General features: G+C 44.2%; 1 non-coding gene across 1 annotated transcript; it reads right to left on the bottom strand.

Annotated features, from left to right (window-relative positions):
• Nucleotides 1-1,828: 1,828 nt before the first annotated feature.
• TRNAK-CUU (transfer RNA lysine (anticodon CUU)) lies at nucleotides 1,829-1,901 on the bottom strand. Its single transcript has one exon. It is a non-coding gene; the product is annotated as a tRNA-Lys (tRNA).
• Nucleotides 1,902-13,683: the final 11,782 nt, after the last annotated feature.

The following is a 13,683-nucleotide window of genomic DNA, read 5'->3' as shown; positions in this document are numbered from 1 at the left end:
CTACAGCTACTACTAGGATAGCTTTCCAATAAGGTAGTCTTTAACCTACCATCAGTAAAGGTCGTTGTTTGGACTGGTGCAATGTGCCCTCTAGAATAGTGGACAGCATATGCCAGGCAACCTTCTCACACTATGCTCACATAATTTCCCCCAAGAACAAATGACGCCACTCCCACAAGCACCTCAACGGCTACCTGATCTGGCTAGGTCAATGTTAAGGCATTCTGCACCCTCTACCGAGCATCCCAAGGAAAAGGAGTGCCACTACAAACAAAATGTAAGCAATGCAGACAAAACAGGGCTCTTCGCTCAGTGGTAGCACCTCAGATTCTCAATTCAGGTTCCAATAAGAAATCCCCTGGAGAATTCACTTTCTTGGTCCAAGTAGCCAAACCCTGGAAGTCCTTGCCACCTAAGATTCGTTGCATTCAGTAATGCATAACTTGCTGCTGTTGCTGTTTCTAAAAGCCAATAAACTAACAATCCACAGCAGAATGTTATTCCCATATTGATGAGAAGGGGGGGCCTAAATGACAGTCCCTACCCATAGATCCGAATCATAGCCTGCAGTCTGGAGCCCACAGAGTACCGCTCGATGACACTACAAGAGGTAGCCCTACTGCATCATTATATATGCGCCCGCACTTTGCTGATGGCAAAATTGAATGGAAAACACATTACACATTGGAAACAAAACGTCTGTGCCCACGATGCCTCCTTTTGAAAGGGTTTGCAATATGCCCGACTCTGATTTACCTTCCCAGACCAGTCAAAGGCTATGATATCTTTATAATCTGGGAACTCCGAGCCAGGCCTGTCTTTTTACCACAACAATTAGTCACTTCAAAGGCATATCCTGAAGTGTCATCACAGGATGGGGAAAATGTATCTATTAAGGAACCAATGCGCTGAAAGGCATTTCATTACACTCATTTTTCAATTCTTGGAGCCAAGATATCACTCTACTCCACAGACCGTCATATGCAAAGGCAGACACCACAGCGCTACCCTTTAAAATACCAATAGTGATGCTTATGTTCCATGGTCAGTGCGTCACAGTTTTCCCGGGCAGGACCCAACTCCCTCTAGGGCACGGCTCTCTCTACGGCACAGCTCCCTCTTTGTTCTGGACAATAGGGACCATGCGCGGAGAAGGGGGTAGCGTTATTCCTTGTGAAACCCTTGTCTGTTCACCTAATCAAGGTAACGTCCTACAAACAGCGCGGAGCGTGCCAAGCATTGCACATAAATGCGGTTGAAAACCCGGGAGTGTGTCTCCCAAAGGGGGCGTGGCCAATGTAATTAAGGGCGTGGTTTAAAATTACGTAAGCTAGACATCTGTGCTTAGCATATTGTGCTTCCCTAATTGTGTTTCGCTGTTTTTGTCATTGCACCCAGATATATGATACTACCCCGAGTAACCATACCTACAAGGTTTTCCCAATGGTTGTTAGCTACTTAGGATAGATAAGCAGTAACTATGGATTGTATATAATGTTGAAAAGCTTCCACTTACAGCCCTGGTGACACCACGACGATGTTTTCAAAAGAGAAGGGAACACCATAGAGAAAATGACTCTTTACAGGATTTCCCTTCCCCTACACGCTCACCTGGCATGACGTCATGCCATAACTTCTCCCCTAATGAGAAGTGAGCAATGTGCGCACACGCACCTCGAAGTGCCTGCTGTCCCTGCAGTCTGGAAAAAACAGCGCACCTATTCCAGGGCACAAAACAGAGCCCGATAGAGACCCGTTTCAACTGTCAGTGCTAAGACGCAGCCCGTTTTTTTTTCTTTTTTTTTTTTTTCTTAAATTACTCGTTTGTTGCCCAACGTGAGGCTCGAACCCACAACCCTGAGATTAAGAGTCTCATGCTCTACCGACTGAGCTAGCCGGGCTCCTGCGTGGGAGCCGAGCGGCCCCCCCTTTCCTGAACTATCAAACGCTACAGATGTACTAGTGGCAGGAATCGAGCAGACAGTGTCACAGAAAGCAATCTTACATTTAAATATCGAATCAAATGAAACGAGCATGTTATAGAAACTGACCAGCGTAATTACATTTAGTGCATCATATATCAAGAACAAGGTCAAATTATTCATGATGCCACACAGACCTCTGTCCGGGCTCTAAAGTTCATTAAAACAAGTAAAACATCGCTAGACTTCTCTGTCCCTCTGGGGCGCACCGGGGGTCTGTCCAAGGCTCCACAGAGATTATTAGAGGCTCTGCAAGAATCCAGAGTCCCTTGAAGCCACCACCAACAGGCCACATTGCGCCCGTGGTTGCAACAAAAGACCATGTTCACCGTCACGAGTGACCGAGCTGACTCAGAGCGCTTTACATAGCACCAGTAGCGTTACACAATGGCACAGGGATATTAAGTGCTCTGCCCCTAATCACAGGATGTTTGACGACATTATTGTGACTCGAACGATCTAGCTGTTCGGCCAACTCCATATCTGTTCAAGCTTTACCCACAGCCAGATGCCCCGCATGCACACAACACCCGCGCTGGAAACACACGGTACCCGCAGCCCATGGCTCACCTCCAAGCCAGCGCCTTGCCGAAGTCAGGGCCAATGCACTATCGTCTCTGCCCGCACTTGGGCTCCGCCGCCCGGAGCGTGAAGACTCGTCCATTCCTCCCGAGTGCTGCTGCTCTGCTGTTCTCCCGGGCGCCACAAAGCGAAACCGGCTGGCACACGTTCCCTGGCGAAAAGGAGAAATCATCTGCTGCTCTCCCGGGCGCAGCAGCTCCACTCTCACCGATTGCGATGCAGCGGACCTACAAAACAAAGAAAAAGGAAAATTAAAGGTCCCCCCGCGGGGCGAGGAGCGAGCCTGGGAAGCACGGGCACAAAGAGGCCGCTTCCCGCGCTCCCCAGGCTCTTATAAATATATAGCACTGAGGGGTGGTAGCTCCACCCTGTAGGTATAGCTAGGATTCCCAGGTGGAGACAGTCAGACAGCCACTCAGATGACATATGTAAGAAACAATATCACTCATTAGAGGTAAAAAAGAATAGTATTTAAATTATGATGTAACAGTATCTATCGTGGAGTCTCAGAAACATTTTCAAAACACACTCTCCGGATGATGCCATCAGTGATTGCATCAGTGATGTTATTTGAGATGTCACCAATGATGTAATGAGTGATGTCACTGACTATGTCATGAGTGATATAGTATGTGAGGTCCTAAGAAGTGCATTGCGGGCCGTAAGTTATAGCTCAGTTAACTATAATTGCTGGATTTCAATGGTTTTGTAGGAGTGAAATCTGACCCTAATTATAACGTCCCTGTAACCTTTCATTTTTTTATTGATATATAAATAAATATATATAAAAAAATATATATATATATATATATATATATATATATATATATATATATATTACCTACTGGCGGTCGCCAGTAGGTATATATAGTTAGGATTTTTTCTCTATGGGATTTTTGAAAATTCTATGTCTAATAACTTTGGCGTTTGTGGACGGAATTGGCTGAAATTTTCAGGAAAATGGCACATTTTGTTTCTGAGCAGCCCTTGAAAGTTTGGGGGGGGTTCGTCAAGGGGGGGCCGAGAAAAAAGGGGGGTCCCAAAACGTGTTTTTAACATTGAGTTTTCCATAGGGCGGTTGGCCTCACTTTTAGCCCGAACGGCTGAATGGATTTGCACGAAACTTGGCAAAATTGTAGGGACTGGTAGCCCGATGTGCCTTTTGTAGGTCTCAATATATGTGCTCCAGTGTATTTTGAGAAATTAACGTTTAAAAAAAGATATATATCTGTAACAGCGGACCGGGCAGCGCTCCAGTACGCGTACTTTTCGTGCAACGGAGCTTTGTGAAGCGAAGTTGATTGGTTCTCCGGCGTCTGTAAACATTCCAAACAGTCCGTAGCGGCCGCCATCTTGTCTCTCGGTAGGATCGAGAGACAAGAGGAGGCCAAAGCGAAGGGGCAAATGACCATAAGGGGGAATAGTAGATCCTCGATGACCCCCTACGTTTGATGTGGCGGTTTTAAAAGGGCCCCGCGGGGCAAAAAAAAAAAATAATAATAATAATCGAACGGCTGAATGGATTTGCACGAAACTTGGCAAAATATTAGGGACTGGTAGCCCGATGTGCCTTTGCTAGGTCTCAATATATGTGCTCCAGTGGATTTTGAGAAATTAACGTTCAAAAAAAGATATATATCTGTAACAGCGCTCCGCTTCGCGTACTTTTCGCGTTACGGAGCTTTGCGAAGCTGATTGGTTCTCCGGCGTCTGTCAACATTCCAAATAGTCCGTAGCGGCCGCCATCTTGTCTCTCGGTAGGATTGAGAGACAAGAGGAGGCCAAAGCGAAGGGGGAAATGACCATAAGGGGGCATAGTAGATCCTTCCTGACCTCTTAGGTTTGATGTACCATTTTGCCAAGTTTGGTGTAATTCCGTTCAGCCATTCAGGCTGTAGACGTATGTAAATGTCCTATGGAAAATTGCATGGGGAAAACACATTTGAAAGTGTTGAAATTTAGAACCAATTAAAATGTTAGTTTGGTTTTGTATTTGTGTGTGATGAAAGTTAATTGGTTATGTATATATGTCAAATGAGAGGAAACCACAGCCATTTTGTGATACTACTGTCTGAGGTACATTTGTGAGGAATTTTTGGTGGTGAATTTCTGGTGTTTGATTTACACAGTACTAACACTTCTCCTACTTTTAAAAAGGTGAGTTGTTAATTTGTAAGGGGAACTATGTTGTACACTTGAAGATAATTTGAAAAATGTTTTCTGTTATTTATTTGCAGTCCTTCTGTTATACTAAATACTTGATAAAGTTAGTTTTATATTATGTATTACTAAAAACGATAAATGAAAGTGATTATTTTTTTCTGCAATTTACAGCAAGCAATTTCAAAATAAAATGGCTCACAATGAAGAGACCGTGGCAATTTCTTTTGAATTGTCCACTACATTGATTGAAATTGAGAGCACCAATAATGAAATATTGTCACAAGGAGGAGATGACTTGTATGATTCCATTAGATTGATTGAAATGGACAGCACCAATAATGAAATATTGTCACAAGGAGGAGATGACTTGAATGATTCCACTACATTGATTAAAATTGAGAGCACCAATAATGAAATATTGTCACGAGGAGATGACTTGAATGATTCCACTACATTGATTGAAATTGACAGCACCAATAATGAAATATTGTCACAAGGAGGAGATGACTTGAATGATTTTTTTGATCAATCTGTTGATGGCGAATTTATCGAATGTTTGGAGACCATAGAGTTAGAAGAATCATCATTGCAGACTTTTCATGAGGAAATTGCTGATGAGGACATGTTACTAGTTCTTTCAAATTTAGAAAATTCTGAAGAATAAATTTATATTTAGAAATCAAAAATTGTTTGAGACATTATTCATTTTTATTTTTAATTTATGAGGTTGTAGCGAAGTGATTGTAGTATAAAATGAGACTTATAGTATAGAGTGCAACATTTTTATGTTACATGGTAAGTTTACTCATATTTACTTCCCTTCTGCCACTATATTATCTCCAATGTGTATTTGACATCTCTTCTTCATCTCCGGCCTCCTTTCTCTCACTGTGTGTCTCCGATGCATCTTATCGCTGCTATTTTGTGTAATTACAGAAGAGAGTAAAATAAAATAGTTCGGAACGTGAAAAGGGGGCAAAGTAGAGTACTCCTCACCCCCTAGGCCTTTTTAGGCGGTCCCAAAAGGATCAGTTTCTGCTTTCCTGAGAGATTATGGTATGAGTTCCATATACCACAATAACTTGCATTACAACATGCAAGATATCTATCTCCTATTACCAACTTTTGGAGATATTCGCGCTAAGCGCGAATATCTCCAAAAAGTAACACCTGCCCTGAGCAGTTCTTAGCCATGTTATCCAATGGGAGGTGGATAACATGGCTAAGAGCATTAGCTCGGTAATGCATGAATATCGCTGAGTTTTTAGCGATATTCATGCATTGCGGCCGTTTATTATCGCATTTGCGATAAACCTTGATAATAGCAAGGTTTATCTTCGATAATTTCTGACGATGCTTAGCGGTAAAAAATTCGTTGGTAAGCATCGTTAGCGATAAATATCGCTTAACTTTGGTAATATGCCCCAACGTCTGTTAACGTTCGATTCGAAGGAAATGAGGAAGTGTTGAAAAACATTGTCTGCGCCATCTTGCCTTTTTTGAAATGCCACACTTTTGTCGTGCACGGCAGCCATTTTAGATGCCTTGACCAGACCCACTCTCTGCACGCTGTCGATTCGTAGCATGGCTCCTCACCCTCGCAAGCATCTTCCCCAGGCACTGGTCACCCCCGCTCTCTGTCTTATGCATGGGCAATAAACCTCCCCCCATCTGCGCTGCTCTTCCCTGAGAATCACACTCTGTGCCCGCCCGACACCTCCCTTTCGCCCTATTCACTACCGCACCCTCTGACACTCCTCTTCCTCTGTGTCCGATTGTCCAGGCTATCACCTAGCCCTGCAGATGTAGTTTATGGCCCCAGCTGTAAAGAATCACCCCTCTTCAAAGGAGTTATAGTAGATCAAGGCCCACACCCGATGAGATCCGTCACACCACACGTGTTCCTACTATCTGAAAACCATCCTGTATTGTGATTGGGGAGGGGACCGAGCCTGAAGCGGAAGATTCCAGGAATGACTCTTTGTACATCAAAGTTTTTACAATTATGTGTCACATTAAAAATATATAGCACTCCAACAAAGTAGTAGGAATATAAAACTTTAATAACATATAAATATATACAACAAAACAAAAACAGTAAAAACATTTAAACAACGAAGAGACCGTGGCAATTTCTTTTGAATTATCCAATAGATTTATTGAAATTGACAGCACCAATAATGAAATATTCTTGTCAGTAGCGGTCTGTTGTGCGAATAGTTCCAAGGCAGCAGAACGCGCTGAAATCTAGATGGCACGAAAGTGATGTCTAGTAAGTGGCCGCCCAGCAAATAACGGCGTGGGGCGCCGCGGGGGTGAGTGAGTCCAGTAGGCACCACAGCTATTCTTACCGGCATTGCAGAATTACTGCTGGGGACAATGCCTGTGCTGTAGCAGGGTCACAGCAGAAACAAAAAGGATTCTGTTGAAGATGTTGTTGGTTTTAAATTTGAAAACAGTTCTGGTGTCAACTGCTATGCTAATGTAGTGGTTAATGTTTTGTTTTCTCTAGAAAATGTAAAAGAGGGGGAGGCAGTCCAAAGTTCCGTTAAAAGGGCAAAGGAAAGGATCGGTGGTTTGAACTATCAGTCAAAAAGGGGAGGGGGTGCAACAATTTTTCCTACCGGGTCACACTGTGCTTTCACCGGAACTGAGGTCTGCAGGATTCTAGTAATTCAAAGTGAGGCTGGCGCCAGCATGGGAGCGCCGACGTCCCGCGGATACAGTTTCGTCACTCCACGGGCGATCATGGCAGTCATTCCCCATCGGGGGTCGGAGACTCCCGCGGCTCCTCTAGAATCTTCAAGGTCGTGGAGGAGTACGGTGGTGGAGTCAACCAGTGACCGGGCCATTTCTTTATGCTGGGCCCACTCTTGCCAGGTCGACCGCCATTTTGAGAGTTCGGTAGTTACTGGCGATCGCGGGGTCAAATGAGCGGACGGGCTCCACCCTGCCGGGCGAGACGTTGCAGCATGGCCACAGTGGAAGAACCCTTTTCCGGGCGCCTGGAGCGCTGAGGGTGCAGCTGGGAAGCCTCCACCTGGGGAGGCGGGAGAGGCCTGTTCGCACCGTCTCTCCCTCCCAGTGCACCCCACGGCGTCTCGCTTGAGATTTGTTATGGCCGGACCAGGCGATGAGGACGAGGGGGGGGGGGGTCGGAGGCATGTGCAAGACATCCCCCCCCAGTGTTGTCGCAGCCATTATTCATGAAAGAAGAAGTGTCCCGTCCGTCTTCGGGCCGGGCTTCCGGTAGATGTCGGCCGGACGCCCCTGGCTCTGGCCCCATGAACGGGTTTCTTGGTTTATCGGCTGCAGCCGGATCCCGTCGGCCTCGGCCCCCCGACCGTTGGTGGCCGGACCGGAAGAGCATGTGGCGGGAGTACCTGCAACTCTCAAGGGCCACCGCGGCCGGACTGGGAGAGAGAGGGGAGGGTCGAGGAGACATTCCCCCCCTGCAACTGTTCAGCGTTGTAAAGGCAATCCCCTGGCCGGGTCCCGCTGGCCTCGGCCTCTCCTCCGGCTACACCCTACGTTAGGATCTCCTGGCCGAGGCGTGGCAGCAGGACCTGCCTTATATGGGCTGCTCCCGGCTGGGCGTAGCCGCAACCCTGCCCCACCTTGGAAGTTTCCAGAGTGGGGGCGGATGTTCTACTGACTTGCATTTTCCCTAGTCTATCGATTTTTTGGGCGTGGCAGGCGGTGGGACAGCGAGGGGTGATTTGGTTTCTCTTACTGTTTTTCTGGTCTCTCACCACTGGCATATTTTAACGTTTTCTTGTTTCTAGGACATTAATAGGTTTTATCATTACGTTATGTTATCGTTTCTTTGTTCGTTGTTTAATAAAAGTTCATGTTCATCAGTGGCCTACTGATTTTCGTTTTCCTATTCTTTTCTTTCCAGGTTGTTTCATGCTAAAGTTTCTGTTAACAGGATACAGTGATCACTTCGTTATTATTGCATATGTCCTTTTCACTAGGGGTGCTCTCTGGTCGGGCCAGATGACGTATCTCTAGTAAATGGTCCGGGTGAAACAGGTGCATCAATCAGTGGGGAGTAGATAGGCATGACAGATTACAACGGGGGAGAAAGGTCCGCATTACGTACCCTTTCACTACTTGCAAAGATTTTCCTACGTTTATTTGCAAACAGGGAATACCTCCAAAAAGAACTAATTCCCAAACAGTCAATGTTCGGACAATCAATCAATCAATGAGGAATGAAATAGGTACGACGTGTTAAAGGCTTGCGTTACCTACCCTTCACTATCTGCAAAGGGAGAGAGAATATTCCTATTCTTCCTCGTTTGCAGGCAGAGAAGATCCTTAAGAGAACCAACTTCGAACAATTCAATGCTCGATTCAAACAATCAACAAGGGGTACTGTGAACACAAATGAACGCCGCTTATGTACATACGCATTGCTATTTTCAACAGGTTGTTCCTAATGTTTCTATTTTAGCGAGGTCAAAAAGAGATCCCATTAGTGGCCTACTGATTTTGCTCGATTCCTTTTGTTTTTTTACACGATTTTTCGCTATCTGCAAAGACTAAACAGAGTATTGCGACTCTGTGCTTGTTTGTAAATAGAGAATGAACCAAAGAGAACAATCAATCAAATGGAGAGAGAAGCAGGCACGACGGATTACAACGGGGGCAAAGGCCTGCGTTAACTACCCTTCACTATCTGCAAAGAGAGAGTACTCCTAATAGAAATGAGGGGTGGGGGGCAGCATTCAAAGCAGATCAGTGTGCATAAACACGAAAATGTTTTTACTTACCACGTACTTGACATTCGACAGCTTATGATATTTGCTATTAAAAAACCATTGAAATTCACTGAAAAAACCATAGGTTATAGACCATATATAGTTAGGAATTAGCATTTACAAAACCTTGAAAATTCACTGAAAAAACCATAGGTTAAAGACCATATATAGTTAGGAATTAGCATTTACAAAACCTTGAAAATTCACTGCAAAAACCATAGGTTAGAGACCATATATAGTTAGCTGGACATTTTATTGACATAAAACCAATGAAATTCCATATATAGTTAGTTGCACTAACTATATATCGCGCACCCGCAATCCACTGCTGATGATGTCACATATTACATCATTCATGACATGGTCAGTGACATCACTGATGACATCACTGATGACATCTCAAATGACATCACTGATGACATCTCATTTGACATCAATGACCACATCACTGATGATATCATTCATGTGACAATACAATGCATCTCCTCACATTTTAATATAACCTCTGTTTCACCCAGTGTTAAAAAGAGAGTATAATTTTTGAAACCATTGACACACCAATACTAGTTACTACATACGCACTCACTGATTGCTACGTCTACACACACCTTCACTCATTCACCCATACAATCATTCATACATACAATCACTCATCTTTACAACACTATCATATGCACTCATACACCTATACAGACACTCACAGTCTGCCACTCATCCATGGAGTTACTCACACACCTAGTCAGTCCTGTAAAGAATCAAAGACACTTCCATTTTCTTGTCTATACAGTTAAACATAGAGCACCTTACATTTTCAAACATATACTAACACATACTTACCTTCTTATACAATCATTGATACAAGTACAGATTGATCTGCACAGAGTCACACACCTCCCAGCTAGCCACACACACACTCAGTCTCCCATACAAATACTTGGGCAATCAATCAATAACCCATATAGTTACTCATATAGCTACTGATCAACACATGCAGCAGTTTACAGAACAACAGACATAATGATGCACAAATTAAGACAGTTTAGTCACTAACCCATGCACTCAGTGAGACACATTTAATCACTCACTCATACAGTCAGTCACGCACCTACTAAATCCTTCATCCAGACACTTCTACATCTACTCATTCTTCAATATGTAAAACATATTTAAACTTTTCAGAAACACACAGTCACTGGATGATGTCATCAGTGATGTCATTTGAGATGTCATCAGTGATGTCATCAGTGATGTCACTGACCATGTCATGAATGATGTAATATGTGACATCATCAGCAGTGGATTGCGGGTGCGCGATATATAGTTAGTGCAACTAACTATATATGGAATTTCATTGGTTTTATGTCAATAAAATGTCCAGCTAACTATGTATGGTCTCTAACCTATGGTTTTTGCAGTGAATTTTCAAGGTTTTGTAAATGCTAATTCCTAACTATATATGGTCTATAACCTATGTTTTTTCAGTGAATATATATATATATATATATATATCCAACTCAAGAGTCTCCGAACAGGGAGCCTGCAACTCTTCAGGGCGGCCTCTAGACGGGCACGGAGGGGCCCGTTAAATCCAAACCTCGAAAACAGCAAGAAAAGAGGCCCGTTGCAAGAGGAAAGCTATTTATTCACAGGCAATGCCGCAAACAAGCTTTCATAATCCAACATGTTTCCGCGTCTTCATCAGTCTTGACACGGACAGGAAGCAATGGCAAGGTGCTTCCGTGCTGGCATTTTAAATATTTTAAAGTCACGTGGCTGTTAAGTTCCTCCAATTACCACAATGCAACAAAACACGAGTAGATAAGTCCGTGTATTTAAAAGACATTGCTTTAGTTCAATGAATAGTTCTTGCATTCATTTGAAAGTGCGGTGCATCAAATAAACGTGGAATCCAAATGGTAACAGTCACGGGTTCATTATTTCAAACTTGATGTTGTTTTTGATGTTATTTTTCTACCTTAGATAATCGGCTTCCCTCAGGCACGATCGTTAGGGATGTGATACCCCAGCGAATCCGTTCCAACGCTGCCTGCAACTTTGCATAGTAGCATCTCCTTTTGCTGCAGCGAGTGAGTTATGCTCCCTTAAACTCAGTGGTCGAAGTGGAAAAAAAAAGTAGGGGAACTGTGGGCAGAGTATCAGGAGGCAGGAATAACAGAGGATTGGGTTAATGGGCGGAGTCAAGAGATGTGGCTAAAAAGAGCAAAACATACCAATTTTTAGTATGTTTGGCATTTCACTGACCAGTTACAGCTTATAACATTATTTAATACAACCAATGGATACACGTTTATTTGAGGTTTAATATATGAGTTAATGACATTAAAATTCATTTACAATGTGGGATACGTTTTCAATCACAGTATGTCCCAAATACGCTTATAAGTGGATTCAGACGCCATTTGTCTCTAGAAAGAAAAAAACAGGGAGAAATAAAGATATTTCTCCTTGTTGTGCCTCCCTTGGTAAGATTTCCATACATTACCAGGTTTACAAGTCCTTGTAAATCTAGGAATGCATCAAAACCCATGGGAGGTGCATGGGAACACCCACCACAAAGTGTGCCTAGTGCAGAAGAAGGCAAAGCGGCGATTTGCGCTGTGTCGCATTACTCCATATTTATGAAACTATTCAAATCTATGCAAAGTGGCTATGAGGGGCTTCATAAATATGACTTGGGGATTTGCATTGTGCATTTATCATGTTCTGTGTTGCAAACATGCTGCAAGGTCCTCGTAAATAGGTCCCTTAGTTTGGTGTGTGTGCAAATCGTGCATTGTCGATCCCTGGTGAGTTGCACTACTACTGCTGGAACAAAGCCAATGGAGGTACCAATGGTTGAGGCGGAGTGGCCTCAAGGGTCCTGCGACCTCAGTGACAAAGCCTCTATTTATCTAGGGTGTGCTGCTTTGCAGGGCTGCCTGTAAAACTGGAGGTGAACTTCAGTATGAATTGTGGTGGACAGGGCATCAAGGTTAACCCGCCCTGGTCACCGGTAGGGTCTACCTGCTAGTGCTAAGAGACCAGGCCTTCTATAGTCTAGTAGGGGAATGTGCTCCCTCAGGAGACTGTTCTGGTCATGAAGCCTGATCCTGGTTTCCAGTTTCAAATTCTGTAGCTCTGGCCATAGTGCCACATCTCCCCTCCCGAACGCCTTTTGCCCCACTGAGATAAACTTTCACTGCCCTCAGCTACAACCCAAATGTGCCGAGTTATAAACACCTGGATGTGCCTTAATTTTTGAGAGTGAGAAGTGAGAAATTGTGCTGGACAGTCCTGCTGGTTTTGTTATTGAGGGCTGGTTTTTCAGCACCCAGTAACAAAACCAGTCTCTCACCCTTCCTGCCTCCCACCGGATGCCCATTATACCAGTCCTGCCTTGGTGCCTGGGCCTATTTGTTTTCACAGTCCCACCTTGGATGGGGTACACAAGTGGCTCTGGTGCTAGAGTGTCACAGAACTAGACATCTAGGGCTACTTTTTATTTTATATCCTTAAAAAAGGTAAACAGTATTTTCAAACAAGCATTTGCAATGCAATAGGTCTAGCATTAGGAAAGTGTGAGCTATTGGTATTGTAAATGACAATGTTTTTAAATATGTGTTGGCTTTGAAAATATATAAATTAATAGCATTTTTATTCACAAAGCAAATAGCTTACACTTTCCTAATGTGAGTCCTGTTGGCTATGGCAATGCTTGTTGGTAGCAAGCAAGAACAGTGCTGTTGTGGTGCTGAGTGATGCTGTTGTGGTGCTGAGTGATGATGTAGTTGGGCTGAGTGATGTGGTGGTGTAATAGAGTGATCTGGTGGTGTCCCTGAGTGATGATGTGTTTGGGCTGAGTGATGTGGTGGTGTATTTAGAGTGATGTGGTGGTGTACCCAAGTGATGTGGTGGTGTCCCTTAGGGATGTGGTGGTGTCCCTGAGTGATGTGGAGGTGTCCCTGAGTGATGTGGTGGTGTCCCTGAGTGATGTGGTGGTGTCCCCGAGTGATTCGGTGGTGTCCCTGAGTGATGTGGTGGTGTCCCTGACTGATGTGGTGGTGTCCCCGATTGATGTGGTGGTGTCCCCGGGTCCAGTGAAACTATGTGTAATTAATAGAAGTGCAGTTCAGTTCAATAACCGCTGATCAGTAGCCCAGTAGCCACGATCCGCAACCTCGGGGTCATGC

Source organism: Lissotriton helveticus, chromosome 8, assembly GCF_964261635.1.
Source record: "Lissotriton helveticus chromosome 8, aLisHel1.1, whole genome shotgun sequence".
NCBI lineage: Eukaryota > Metazoa > Chordata > Amphibia > Caudata > Salamandridae > Lissotriton > Lissotriton helveticus.
The sequence above is the reverse complement of the archived record's forward strand: the minus strand, read 5'-3'. Positions and strand labels throughout refer to the sequence as shown.